This window comes from Pelobates fuscus, chromosome 7 (assembly GCF_036172605.1).
Source record: "Pelobates fuscus isolate aPelFus1 chromosome 7, aPelFus1.pri, whole genome shotgun sequence".
In the NCBI taxonomy this organism is placed as follows: domain Eukaryota; kingdom Metazoa; phylum Chordata; class Amphibia; order Anura; family Pelobatidae; genus Pelobates; species Pelobates fuscus.
Window position 1 is genome coordinate 146749460 of NC_086323.1, and position 14685 is coordinate 146764144.

The 14685-nt window shown below is 38.7% G+C and overlaps 1 protein-coding gene across 4 annotated transcripts in view; it reads left to right on the forward strand.

Moving 5' to 3' along the window:
• Window positions 1–14685, forward strand: part of FOXP1 (forkhead box P1) — a 691275-nt gene that overhangs the window by 391197 nt on the left and 285393 nt on the right. Inside the window, exon 1 of one of the 4 annotated variants that reach the window (XM_063426765.1) lies at window positions 9462–9490. The exons of the other annotated variants lie outside the window; for them this stretch is intronic. The gene's annotated coding sequence lies outside the window, so the exon portion shown is untranslated. Of the gene's footprint in view, window positions 1–9461; window positions 9491–14685 lie in introns of those variants that run through there. 4 annotated transcript variants of the gene reach the window in all.

Genomic DNA, 14685 nt, shown 5'->3' on the forward strand with positions numbered 1-14685 from the left:
TATATATTTAAAGGATTACTCCACCATACCACCATGAGCACTTTTGCTTTTAAAAGTGTTCTGGGTGTTTGTATGTGAACTGGCTTGGAAAAAAATGTGTTTCTTTCCAAGCCAGTTTTGTGAATTGGGAGTCACTGATTGGCTCAGAGCATCAGTAAACTGCTCTCATCCAATCAGCAGCCCCCTAACCGGCGGCACTCCCCACTTTCTGAGACTGGGTTGAGGGAGCTGGCACACTTCAGTGTTTTTAGTATTAGGGATACAAAGATGTATTCCTAACATTAACATGTTCCTCTGCTCCCCCCCCCCCCCACCCCCCTCCCAGAACTGGGTCACGCCTCCTTTGACATCAGCCAATGGGGGGGGGGCTATTGCGCATGTGCAGTGAGTGCCACGCTCATTAGGCCATCCACATAAGAAGGCATTGCCTCAATGATTTCCTATGGGTTTCCTGTGGGTTTTTCCTTAATGCTGAATGTCCTCATACAGCGCGTGAGAATGTCCAGTGTTGTTTTATGGAGTCAAACTCTGTAAAACTCCAGGACGTGCTCTAGTGGCAATCTGGTAGACTGCTACTAGAGGCAGCCTTAGTACTGCATGCGAACATTGCATTGTCTCTAAAACCGCAGTGTTTTACATTGAAGGACGTAGGGAGACATGGACACTGCATCCAGACCACTTAATTAAGTAGATATCAAAAGAATGGACTTTCGCTGGAGAAACAAGACTATCATTCCCCTGAGCCCCTGCTGATTGGCTATGCTGAATGAACTTACTCAAGTTTGATTAGATGTCAGGCTTCAAAACAAAACAGGATCGAATAAGTATCTACAAAATGAAATAGTGTGTATCTGTAAGAAATATGCTTTGCAATGACAGAAAAAGTATCTTAACTTTTATCCATTTAAACTAGGAATGCAAAGCATACAAATACGGTTAGTGCCACTTTATTACTCTCTGAAAGTGAAAGGACCACTATAGGCACCCAGACCACTTTAGCTCAATGAAGTGGTCTGGGTGCCAGGTCCCCCTAGTTTTAACCCTGCAGCTAAAAACATAGCAGTTTAAGAGAAACTGCTATGTTTACACTGCAGGGTTAATCCAGCCTCTAGTGGCTGTCTCACTGACAACCACTAGAGGCCGCTTCTGCGATTTACATGGAGTCCAGCATCAATAAAGTTCCCCATGGGAAAGCATTGAGTAATGCTTGCCTATGCGCGGGTTTGAATGCGCGCACGCCTCTGGCCGCGCATGTGCATTTGGCTCCACTAGGAAGCTGATGTCGATGGAGGAGGAGAAGTCACCAGTGCCAAGAGAGCTCCGCGCTGGTTTAAGGTAAGCAAATAAATGGTTAATTAACCATTTCTTCGCAGCGGAACGGGGCCCTAGTCACCTAAATGGTGACTATGGCTCTATAGTGTTAGGAATACATATTTGTATTCCCCAACGCCATAGTGTTGCTTGAAGTATAATAGAACACAAAATTGTCTCTATGTTCTGCAAACTCAAAATACTGAATTTTCCATATGATTGATAATATATTAGTTTGTATGTTTCCATTTTCCCACACATTGATTCTAACACTTCCCAGCATGTGCCTTGAATTTCCTTATTGAATGTGTGCTCATTTTATATCTTATTAAGAATCTATATTACTTGGTTTTCTAACTGGTGTAGGTGTCGGAACACAGGAGAAATGTCAGGCATTTACTCGAAATGCCCCTGGCGTAAGGTTAAAATTTATTAATACACATATTTGTAAGTGTATCTGTCATTATAAAATGTTGCAGTATTACTTTATAGAGAAGAAACTTTCACCTGTATTTTGTGCTAGACTAATTGCAACCAAATATGTAGCCTGCATTTTATGTAAACATATCGGGGCAGATTTATTGGGGTGAAATGTTTGAGCAATTTATTAAATGGGATAGGTTTTATTCGTTGCTTAATTCTTTTGCACCTTGCCATTTTACAATAAATTACGTTTTACCTGATTCAACTTATTTCAATCTTTCATCCACTTTTTTTTGACAGAAACATTTTCTGTTTCAATTCTTATTTTTCTGTTTACTATTAAGAAAGACATAACCTCTTAAGATGACTTTTGGAACACTTTAGTAAATACAATCACAATAATGAAAGAATTTAACCATCACCTTTTAGAGCACTTTGATAAATATTCACTGAAGGTATGGCGCTCACCTGCCCAAACCTAAAACTCATTTGCATTTAGGGATTCAGCAACATGATAGGCATGATTGTTGATGTGTAGGCCCTTAACCTCATCTATCTTGCAGACATCTTGGAAAAAGTCAAAATAGTATTCACCTTTCCAAGCTCTTAAATTTTAAAATCTCCAAAAAGTCAAATTTTCATTTAGGGGAGTTGAGGGTCCAGTTAAGTCATAATATTTTAGGTCACTCATAATCTACTGTTAACTGTTTGTGTAATTCAAACTATAATTTAGAACAAGGCCAAAGTTTACACAGACTCATTTCTAGTTTAAAGCCAGATTACCGTCGGTTTTCTTGCGCTGAGACTCTGTGATAGTCTCATACAAACCTTAGAAAGGAAATAAAAGGTGGGATTATACACAAAATAAGGACTGTCCTTTCTAGATAGGGATACTTGGGATGTATAGGTTATCTTTTAATCTTCATTTTCTTGAATACATTAAATACCTGCTTTCCGTGTTTCTTAGGGATTACAGGTAAGTAGTTAACCCATAACTGTGAATTTACGATCTACATACTTAAAACCAATATTTTATGTTTTATTAATTAAAGGTTGTTTTTTTTTTTTTGGGGGGGGGGGGGGTTCCAAGCAGTTTTCTAATCTTAGACACCGTGCAAGACTCGGATTGACCAGAGAATGGATGTAATACAGGTGAAAGAATAGATCTCTCCTGTTAAATTTACGATAGCCAGATAGTCAGTCAGGAAGTGGTTAAGAGGAGAGAACAAGACAAATCTTAATGATTGATGAAGTGTGCTCTAGTATAACTTTGTTTAAACATATCTTTCCCACGTGATTGCATTAAGACTCTTTTTTCTCTGTTTGTTGCTAAACTTTTATTGTAGTGTTAATCTCGGTAAGCTTTATGTATTTAGATTGTTAAAATCCTGAAGGCAACGATTAAAGAGAACCGTTGTGGTGAGCCACAGATCCTAGAAAAAAAACGTTTACATTCCGTTTTTCAGAGCAACACATTTCCAGGTTTTTAATACCTTGGCATCCTAGGCTATTGTTCTGATGAAGATACAGTCTTGTATGAAATTATACAATCTGTAAAGCATTTTCCATTATCTGAGCACCATTACAGCACTATCTTACCATTTTAAAGGAAAAATGAGCTCTTTGCAGCTTGATTAATAGCCAAGACGGAGACAAGTACCGGGTCACAAAGTCACTCCATTACAAAATAAGGGTTGGACTAGTTAACGCATCCATTTATATAGCTAATAAAGCATTTGAATGATCGCCTTATAGTTGTAGTGTGCTATTGTATAGACAAACTGTGATATTAAGACCTGGCAGACAACCAGGACACACACTGTTAGCATAGTGTCTCAGTAACAATGTGTACGACAATAGCAACATGAATATGCCTGCATGAAGCGATTTCGGTTGATTATTTCTCTTAGTTTTTTTTTTTTTTTTTTGCAAAATGTTGTGCCTGTTTTGGATGCCACATCAAATATTTCTACATTACAAGATTCTGATACCCGACTTACTTTTAGAATTTTGCACAATATTTAAATAAATATTTGAGCCAAGTGAATTCACGCTTCCCTTATTCTTCTAGCAGGCATATGTGTATTTGTTGGTGGTAAGCCAATGACGTATGTGTGTGTTAGTGACTTCTAAGAGCTATGCCATTGAATTTGTCATTCCCAAAATGGTCCATGTTCTCAGCATGTGTAAACTTTGTTGACTTCATTTTGTTCTCCTTATGCACTGGCTGAAATGTGTGGCTTTCAGCTCTTCCCCCGTTTGTCAGTTCCTTTGTTTGTCGTGCTTCACCCATTGTTCATGTAAATCTGCCAACATGGTCCCTGTCTATATAGTACCTTTCTAAAGAGCAATTCTTCCTCAATTTTCCATTTCAGTCCTACCTTTCCCCTTCCAAGCTACAGCTCACATTCCTCACTCTGCCTGTCCTCCATCTCCCTTTGCTGCCTCCATACTTGTCACCTCTCACCGCCATTTTGTTACTCACACTTCCCTTAATCAGGCCTGGCATCCTCTTCCTCACTCAATCCCAATCTCTCTCCTACTCACTAAGACGCAGTCTCTCCCATAAACAACCCCTTCTGCGTACAGAATGCCACTGTGTGGAAAAAAAAGCAACAAACATATGATGTGTTTAGATTAAAATGTTTGCTCATGATTAAGGGTATACAGTTTGCTTGCGTGTGTGTGTATTTTGCATAGCTAGATTAACTATAAGGTGACCTAAGTAAGCCGCCAAAGGCCCAGGTGTTAGACAGGTGCTTATTACCATGCAGTTACTCTTTCTCTTGTAATATATGTGAGCATTCTAGCTTTCTTTCTTTCTTTTCAAACTCCATTCATCTTTCTTTTCCCTCTATTCATAGCAAGTTCTCCTTAACATAAGGCACAGGGGAGGTAGAATCAACTAGTTATGTTCATGCAGTTTTTTGCAGTTATATGTGCTGTCATAGTGACTGAATTTCGCGCAACCTACATTTTAAACTAACAGATCTGCACATTATTTAACAGACTCTGTTAGTGGAGGAATCCTAGGAAATAAACCTACTACAGCCCACCAGGAAATCTCACAGCAGGCTAGCCAGGGCCTAAATCGGGTGCAGGGTGCAGAGCACCCACTGCACTCGGTTCAGCTCACCTTTACATTGGCTAGAAGTGAGAGAGTTATTTTTTAAGCAATATCTACTGAATGTAACCTGATATCCCTGTGTTTTAGTTGGATTTTTTTCAGCAAAATTAAACAGTAGAATGAAATATAATCTAGACAATGAAAGTCAAATTTTTTCAGAGAAGTTAAGCAAAAATAAAGGTTTTTAAAAAGGTGACCCACCCTTTCCCTAACAACATTAACTTAATTCCTGTCATTAGAAGAAATAGGAACTAAAGAAAAAATGATTTGGAGAGGAACTGTCAAGCCTGCTCCGAGCCCTACAGGTCTTGGAATTAAAATAAATAAATATAAGTAAAATAAATAATGATTTCATGAGAGGTCCTGGGAGCATGTGTGCGTATTACATATTGGATCCTGTCTCAGTTTGGGCGCACAGAAAATAATATCAGCGAGCTGACTCAGGTGGATCCTGTTAATCCGTACAAATATTTTGGCTGAATAATATAAAAGTGAAACATCCTCATTAGCACATTTGTGGCAGAGGGGATGAGTTTTGGGTGTCAGGGGGGCAGACAGTTTTTGTCAAACCACTTGACAAAAAGAATTAGAGACACTGCTCCCATAGACTCCTCGCACCATGAGCCAGTGGCAGCTAGTAAAGTTTTAAGATGGTGAGGAGCCGCAAGTATTTTCAGCCCTAAGAGTCGCGACCTAGGGCTGTTTGCTACATCTCTGTATTTGTGAGCTTAGTGGTTGGTGCCGGGATTTTCCCTGGTCTTATAATTGCACTGTTTAAATATTGCCTCTTATTTTTAATGTATAATACATTTTGGAATTTTACAATATATCTGCACACTTGTCAGTAGTGATTAGTGCCCTCACTAGGGGGGTTTTGCACCCTCTCCTTTTTTCTTATTCCATATTTAGGCATGCCTAGATGCTCTCTTTTTCCCCATATTTTTTGCTTACCACCCTCTGTCACAAATGCACCCTAATTCAAGAGTGTGCGTGACGTAGTTGTGGTGGTGAAAGGGTTAAAGTTCACTATTTGTCTGCACGAGACCGGAAATAATGATAAAATCCCACTTAGCACCACCCACTCTTAAGCATAATAATATAAATATTACTATTTTAAGGCTGCCACCACCAAGACAATTTATAAATTGGGGTGTCTTGGTCCTCCAGGTGACTTAATATTAAAAACCCACCAAATACAACTAAGGACAATATTTAAGCAATTGAAAACACTAATTATTCTCTTCTGGTAACGTGATTCTTTACCAGACAAAGGCAGAACATAATAAAGCAATATTTATTATGAGCAAAAAATGGTCACAGTGCATACAAAAATATAGATGACAATCAAATTAGTTACACCAACAACAGATAAAATGACAGAAGTCCTAATCACTTACTCATGTTGTCAAAGTAAAACTTCTGCCCAGGGGGTCTCTTGTAAGGTAGATGGTGACTCACTCAGAATTAGATTCTGGCCCCCCAGCAAGTACAAGCACATTTCGTAATCTACATATATATATACCCTGTGGATTACCAAGCCTGGCCTAGAGGTGGAGATACGGCTGACCTATGGAACAATAAGCAACCCCCCACTTGTGTTCCATACCAGCATCAATCCAAATTGAAACATTTAGTTCTACCTCCTCTTATGTACTTGCCACAGAAATAAGAATTGCATCAATGAATTTGATAAAATGTTTCCATTCTATAGATATGTCATACTCCATACTTGTGACCCAATATAGCGGACATCACAATCCCTTCCCATATTGGTAAGTTACGCAAATCATGTTTAGGCTTGATTAGAAGATTGTGCTTGTGTAATAAAAACGAGGCTTAATTATTATTCTGTGGGTAAGTAAGAAACTATATATAAGTTTCTTTTGGATATGATTCTGGAACACAAGGCTAGTGATCAACGAGATTAACTCTTCAATTCAGAAGCAGAGGCCATATGGCTGAAGTCAGCTAGTTTACATTGGAACTACACATCCAGGCATCTCAAGTGTAGAATCTCACACCCTACAGAGCATTTGATGTTGCAAACCATTTCCCCCCTTTCACATTCCTATACCATTTACATTATCCGTTCTGTCATCGGACCTTGCTACCAAGTGGCCAATTCATATATGCACTACACAACTTACATTAAATGGCAATATTCTATTGTGCAACAATTAATTATGCACCCTTGGCGTGACACCCTCCGATCCAAAAAAACAATCTTAGTGTTTTCTAAACTACTACAAATAAATGTTTTTCCCACATATAAACTAATGGTGCACTGCCCCAAGTGCCTGTATAGTCTATTGCAGATATGGTGCTTGATGTGTTTCTTTAAGAAAGACTACTGGTAATTGGCCGAGCACAGTGTGACACATGGTAGTTTTAAAGGGAAACTCCAATTGACCTCTGTTTTTTTAATGAGTTAAGAAAGTAATGCATTAAAAAAGATGAAAGCAAAACAAAAAACTAAGTTAAATTGTAGCCACAACCACAAGCATACCACCAGAAACAAAAAAGCAACAACAAATCATAAATTATTTCATTGAAAAGTTCACGGTATTTGCACTGCAGCTTTAATTAGTTTGACGAGTAGTTTATTTTACATATTTTCATGAATGCAACTTCATGAGTGCTAAAGAACCTAAACAATAAAACCATGCAGGACAATGAGGAACAACTATTGCTGAAATCCCAGTCCCTTCATGTTCCTTACAGAAAATATAAGTTTACAAAATGTATTTTAATAATGCAGTTTTGCATCTTTTTTTTTCCATACATGAACTTAAATATAGATAGTCACAACTCTTTTCTTTGGTTAAAATTAGACATGCGTTTTTGTCAGATGATGTCCTGGCTGTTTCTTAAAGCAGAGATGTTTGATTGTTGTTAGCGAAGGCCTCCTGCAAATACTAGAAGACAGCTGGGGTATGAGTAGCATGCTATTTTTATGTACAAAACAATTATACTCAAACTATAATTCAGAGATTGTGGTTCCATGTTTACACTGCAATATATATATATATATATATATATATATATATATATATTTATATTCATTTAAAAGCCAGTGACACTTTCATCATAAAATCAGGATTTTTTTTAGCATTTTATATATTATGAAACAAAAACAAGACGTAACCAACCTTCCCCCGCCCCCCAACCCCTCCAAAAAAATAAAATAAAAAAAAATGATGTGTACTAACATTAGAACTATATATATCTAATACATATACTAGAACAACATTTTGCATACAGTTCCAAATCTGGCTGGACAATCTTTATTTTGTGCCTCTCTCTCCTGCTTCATAGAAGTAGGACACCATTGAAAAGTGTAGGGAAGTTGATGGCATATTTTAAGATGCTAACAGCTGCAAACAGGGGTTATATCTGGCCATATTTGAGAATGTCAGAAACATGGGTACCCCTTTTTTGTTTCCATTACTAGGCAGCCTGCCATGCTCGCACAGACACACACAGGGATGTCATGCTTTCTTTCATGGCCTGGTTGCATAAACTCCAGACTGTAACGCTCCACCCTTCCTGTTTCTTTTTCAAAATTATCATATTTGCAAACTATGGAATTGAAACCTAAGAGATGTAGTGGATATTACTTTATGCTTCTCTTGCTATCGATTAAAATTAGTAACCTTGTTACTGTCGTTGTCACCCTACTGAAGTACTCTTTTTGACCTGGGTCTAGTTACGTCTCACTGGCTGAGAAATCATAGCCAAAGTTTAGTATGTCCAACTTCTTAATCTAAATTTAGAGCACTGAAAGTACTATTAGTTAAGATTGTATGTTCTGATAACGACCACAATGTTCTGTCTATCGATAGGAGGTAATCATAATGAATGTATTATTATTAATGAAAGTTACACTAGGAAATTGTGGCGGGTCATCAACAATTCAAATGTGTTTTAACCTACACCAGCATTTAAAACTCTTACTCTTTAAGGTAGTATATCAGCAAACCCAGAAAACGTTATTTTAATAACAAGGAGGGCTGTGCATAAAAAATTATTCTAAAAGTTCTAAAAGAGTAGCCAGCAGGAACATTCCATTGGTTTCTATAGTGATTGCTCCAGTTATGGAACATTGCCCCACAACTGCTTCCATAAATAATACGTTCCCCACACCGCAATGCTAAGAATTCTATTACAAAACATGGTAACACATTTGACTTTAATACACTTGCCATCAGTATCGGTGGTCTAGGTAATTATCTAGACCCCACCCAAAAATAGTTCTCCTAATGCCACCTAGGTCACATTGCCCCCCAAAATATGACCTCATCCCTTCAGAAATGTACAAGCCCAACATATGTGAAGCCTGATGAATAATCTCCTATATTTGAGTATGTTTATTGTACTTGTTTTGTGTGACAGCAGGAGCAGTCTGAAGTTACGGACAAACAATAGATTTTTGTTTGTGTACGTGGATGAGAAAGGCGTGGTTCGCATGAGGAACTCTTTGACAAGAGGGGACGTGTTTTATTTATGTGTGTTTACTGTTCATAGTTTTGTATTGCAAACAAAGCATAAAACTATGAAGGAGTTGAAAGAAGATATTAAAGGAAAATGCTGTACTAATTTCATCGGATTAGCTTCAGGACACTGGTGTGTGTATGTATTAAGATGGGGAATCGGGGCACCACTCATGGTGAAAAAAAAAATCATTTTTTTTATATACATTCATTAATGGATTTAATCAAATATTCTCTCTGTATTGCAAATCAAATGCTAAGCTAATATTCACTTTATGATACCGTTTGCTGATGAATATAATCTTGAGTTGTATGGTTATGTTTCTAGCTACATATGGGTTAATTGAATTTGTGTGTTTTGGACTTCTATGACTACTTGCTGATAGTTCTATACATTTTGGAATTTTCAGACTGTTTTCTGACTTCATTTTAATAAATATCTCTGTAGTTTCTCTGTATGGCAGTTGTTATTTAAATGTACTTTGTGCTTTAGGCCTATTTTGCCCAGCCGGCCCCTGTTTATCCTCAACTGTTCCTATTTTATTAATATCTCTATGGACAATTCCTAAATTCTGTACTGTCGGGGTGCATCAAGACTGACTTTTCTAACCTTGCCCTATGCTCAGGGACAGACTGACAGTGGCCTGGGCCTGTGGGCAAAATTAGGATCTGGGCCCCCGGCAGACCAATATATATGTTGGTATATAAGATGGTATATGTACCGTGTATTTGATTGTATGTGCATGTAAAGTGAATGTATGTTTCTGTGTGTATATATTTACTGTGAGGCCTGGTGTAAGTGAATAAATGTATGTTTTTGTGTGTAGTGTCACGATGTGTGGATTCAGAGTAATATAAATACGTTTAGTTTTTTTAAATAGGGTAATATTTATGTGTGTAGGTGAATCATGGCAATGTGTTTATATGAGATATGCAGGCATTCACATTTTGGGTCTTAAAGTACTAACCATGTGCTAAAAGTTACGAGCCACCTCAAAGGGACACTATAGTCACCAGAACAACTACAGATTAATGTAGTTGTTCTGGTATGTATAGCCAGTCCCTACAGGCATTTTAATGTTAACACTGCCTTTTCATAGAAAAGGGGTTTACATTGCTGCATAGGGACACCTCCAGTGGCAGTCACTCACACAGCCACTAGAGGTGCTTCCTTGGTCAGTGATAGACAATGTGCATGACTGACATTCAGTGTCTCCATGCTATGCATGATCTTTGATAAGGCCTCTTGGCTGTCTCTCAGTGTGCTACAAAAGGGGCTGCCTCTGCTAACAGAAAATACAGCACGGCCGACCAAGGGGTAACTTCTGTAACAGCAAGGGCCCGCAGAAGTTCGCGCAGGCCCCTTACTGAGTGCAGGCTGGATGGGGAGCTTGTTAAACTCCCCAGCTGCCATTACATTCTGGAGCCCCGGGCCCTCGGTCCATGACCGAAATGCCCGAGTGCTCAGTTGGCATGCGCATTACGTCTCCCCATAGGAAAGCATTGAAAAATCATTTCAATGCTTTCCTATGGGGTTTTGAGCGACGCTGGAGGTCCTCGTCCAGCGACGCTCTAGCACAGGTTTCCTGTGCTATGGACCAGGAAGTGACCTCTAGTGGCTGTCTAGTAGACAGCCACTAGAGGTGGAGTTAACCCTGCAAGGTAATTATTGCAGTTTATGAAAAACTGCAATAATTACACTTGCAGGGTTAAGAGTAGTGGGAGTTGGCACCCAGACCACTCCAATGAGCAGAAGTGATCTGGGTGCCTGGAGTGTCCCTTTAAATTGTTTACTTTTTATTTTGTCACACTTTTTTAACCCTTGTCCCTTATTTTTATCACATTACCTTATCCTCTATACATCCGCTTCCCCTTTCTATTTGACTGTTTCTTTATTTGCCCTTTGCTATTTCTCTATCCTCACTCCTTGTATCTCAATTTCCCTATTTTCTACTTTAATACCAGCTGCTATACTACACTTCCCTGGTTCTTTCCGAATATCCCCTCTTCATCACCTTTAAAATAGGCCTCCTTATATGTAACACTAACAGAAAATTAAAGGAGCACTATAGGGTCAGGAACACCATCTAGCCACCCTGGTCCACTCATGCCTCCCTAAATATAGTAAAATCTTACTTGTATCCAAGTCTGCAGCTGCTTACTTTGTCCCTGTTTCCTTTAGACCTGCCCACTGCCTGCTGATATCAGCAGAAGTGGTAGCCTGATCCAATCACGATGCTTCCCCATAGGATTGGCTGAGACTGACAAAGAGGCAGATCAGGGGCAGAGCCAGCATGGTTCAAACACAGCCCTGGCCAATCAGCATCTCCTCATATAGATGAATTGAATCAATGAAAGTTCAGTGTCTGCATGCAGGGGGAGGACACACTGAATGTTTTGATGCATTTTAGGTCGCAATGACCCAGGAAGAATCTCTAGCAGCCATCTGAGGAGTGGCCAGTGAAGTTATCACTAGGCTGTAATGTAAACACTGCATTTTCTCTGACAAGACAGTGTTTACAGCAAAAAGCCTGAAGGTAATGATTCTACTCACCAGAACAAATTCAATAAGCTGTAGTTGTTCTGGTGACTATAGTGTTCCTTTAACTGCACATTAAAATGATAATATCATACTCTGTCAAACCAATTTCCTTTAAAAAGAGCAATCTCCTTAAGAAACATAAAATACTGCTTGTATAATATATCCATTTTTTTTAACGTTACAATAGTGTGTAAATTATGTTATGTAATTTCTATGTTTTACTAATAAAATTCATAATAAAGTATGTCCTGAGATTACCCAGCCATCTAGTTATATTATAGCAGAAAAAAGGTGGTGAACATAGACACTGAGCAGATTAAAGGAACACTGTAGTCACTCAGACCACTTCCTCTCAATGAAGCAGTCTGAGTGCAGTGGTACTTTTGACCCTGCAACGTAAAACAGCAAAGTTTTAGAGAAACTGCAACCAGAACAAATTCAATAAGCTGTAGTTGTTCTGGTGATTATAGTGTCCCTTTAAGTATGTATACAGGGTTACAAATGGCAACAAAAAACAGGTTATGTTTCACAGTTTTGCTTATAGTAACTTTTACACATCAAATTGTGGTAGTTAACACCTATACTAACGATGTACCAACCCTACCCCTAACCCTATGCTTACACTAACTCTAACCGTACACCTACACTAACCCTACACTAATCATAAAACAGCATTAACAGCAACTCAGCATTAAACCTTACTAACACTAATCCTACCCTATCTCCATTTGTTGATGTCAGCAGAGGGATTTCCCAGCCTCCTACTGTGTGATGCAGCATGAGAGGGAGATTGCACAAAGCCCAGCTCCAATAACCGTCTCACTAGGGAAACACTGCCAGGGTCCTTCACATGTTGTGCGTCTCCCTTAGACTTGGGAAAGCTTATAATCATGGTGGCTGGGCTCAATCATTCAGCCACAGGGGGGATTTCAATGCATTTAAAGGGCTGCATGCAGTGTTCACTTTGAGTGCTGCATACCGCTCATCGGTCAGTCTAAATCTAACAAAATCTACCCCAGCCTGACAGATGGGAAACCTCAGGCATCGACTGATACCTGGGTCTCTTTGGTGCGAATAAAGCATTAATCCTTCTCACAATAAATTCATAGGATGATCGATCCTGTCCTAATGTCATTAAAGTCTACTTGGTGGAGGACGGCATGGAACGCCATTAAGGAGCTAAATAAAACAGATTCCTATATAGAAAGAACATTTCGTAGCATTTGTAGTTCATTAAAGCCAAGAATGGTAGCTTTCAGTAGAGCTGTGGGAAGTAATTATCTTACTCGTTATTGCTTAATTTCTATCAAAATATAACCGAACTTCAACTGGGATCAACAGCTAAAACTGTGCCTCACTCCTGCTTGGAACACACAGCACAGTCTCCTAAAGTTCATCTTGTTAAGACAATTCATTGTTATAAGTGTTCTGTTCTGAGAGATCAACCTGTGCTTTCCTTCCAAGTCCTTCCGTTTAAATGATTCAGCTACAAAGAGTTAACAGGATTTGTAGGTGATGACTAACTCCAAGTTGGTAACTGCAAATTACTGTTTATAAGCAAACATGGCATTGTGTAAACAAGACGTTCTGGTCTGCAAACTGGTTTGATTTCATGGTGGTCAGCAGCTGATGCATATAATTTACAACCTTTTCTGCCTCTCTGAATGTCAGAAGAATGACTGTTTGTTTGTCTTAAGTTCTTCTCTGCTGTTTACTCTCTGAAACATTTCCCTCGACCTTGATTTTCCTGAGAGTGGCCTCTTTTTCCTCCCTACTCTGTTTACATTAGTCCTGCCCTGAGTGTCACCTAGAAATCTGTTGATTATTCCACCTGGTTAATGTTAAATTGATCTTGCAAGATGATGTGTTTGTTCATAAACAGAAATGCCGGACCTCTTGTTTACAGTACCCATAGCAGCAATCACTTATTAAACAAATATTGCTTTGTTTACGGGGCGTGTGAGCTACATTTCATCCGGAAAGGTCTGGAAGAAACTTAAATAGTTGGATTTTTTTTTCTTTTTATGATAAAGGAGAAAGGGGAGATTGTCCTAGGAATGTGTTTAAAATATATTCCGTTTGTTTTTCTTATCTCTTACATGAATGGAGGATCTTGAAAGATATCCAAAAGCCTGTGTTTTGTATCCGGTAGGTTTCGTTCTTTCGTAATTTTTTAATTTATTTAATTTTTTTTTTTGAAGAAATCAAAGATTATTTTATATTTCACCATGCACCAAATGTGCTACTGTATCAGGATACTCAAAAAGGAATGTTAAGAAATCGAAATCAGTTCATGTATTTCTAGGTTTTTTTTATAGTCCATTCTATGGTTTCTAAATAAATGCAAAAGGTCTGTTTTTGTTTTGTTTTGTTAAGTGCACTGTATTTTGGTAGAGACACAGCTACCAATCAGAAGCTTGATATGAGAACATGACCCAATGATGTGTAGCTACAGACCATTTGAGAGCAAGCAAGGTCTAAATCATGGTTCACTGATCTAATTTAAGGTCCTAACTTTTTTCACTTGTTAGTAGTATACTTGATATCCTTTGAGCTCATTCATACACATTGCAGGCAGTAAATAATGCCTCGTTTCCACTGAGCGGATCGGTTCGGGTTGGTACAGTTTGGAAGGTTTAGAATGGACCAGCCCATTCTGGTGAGCGTTTCCACTGCAAGTCAGACCTTCAGGGCCATGCAGGGTTTAGAAAAAATGCTCTTCCTGTCCACCAATCAATGGATTGTATAGTAGATCCGCCCTAACCGAACCGTTCCATTTTCTATGGCCCTAC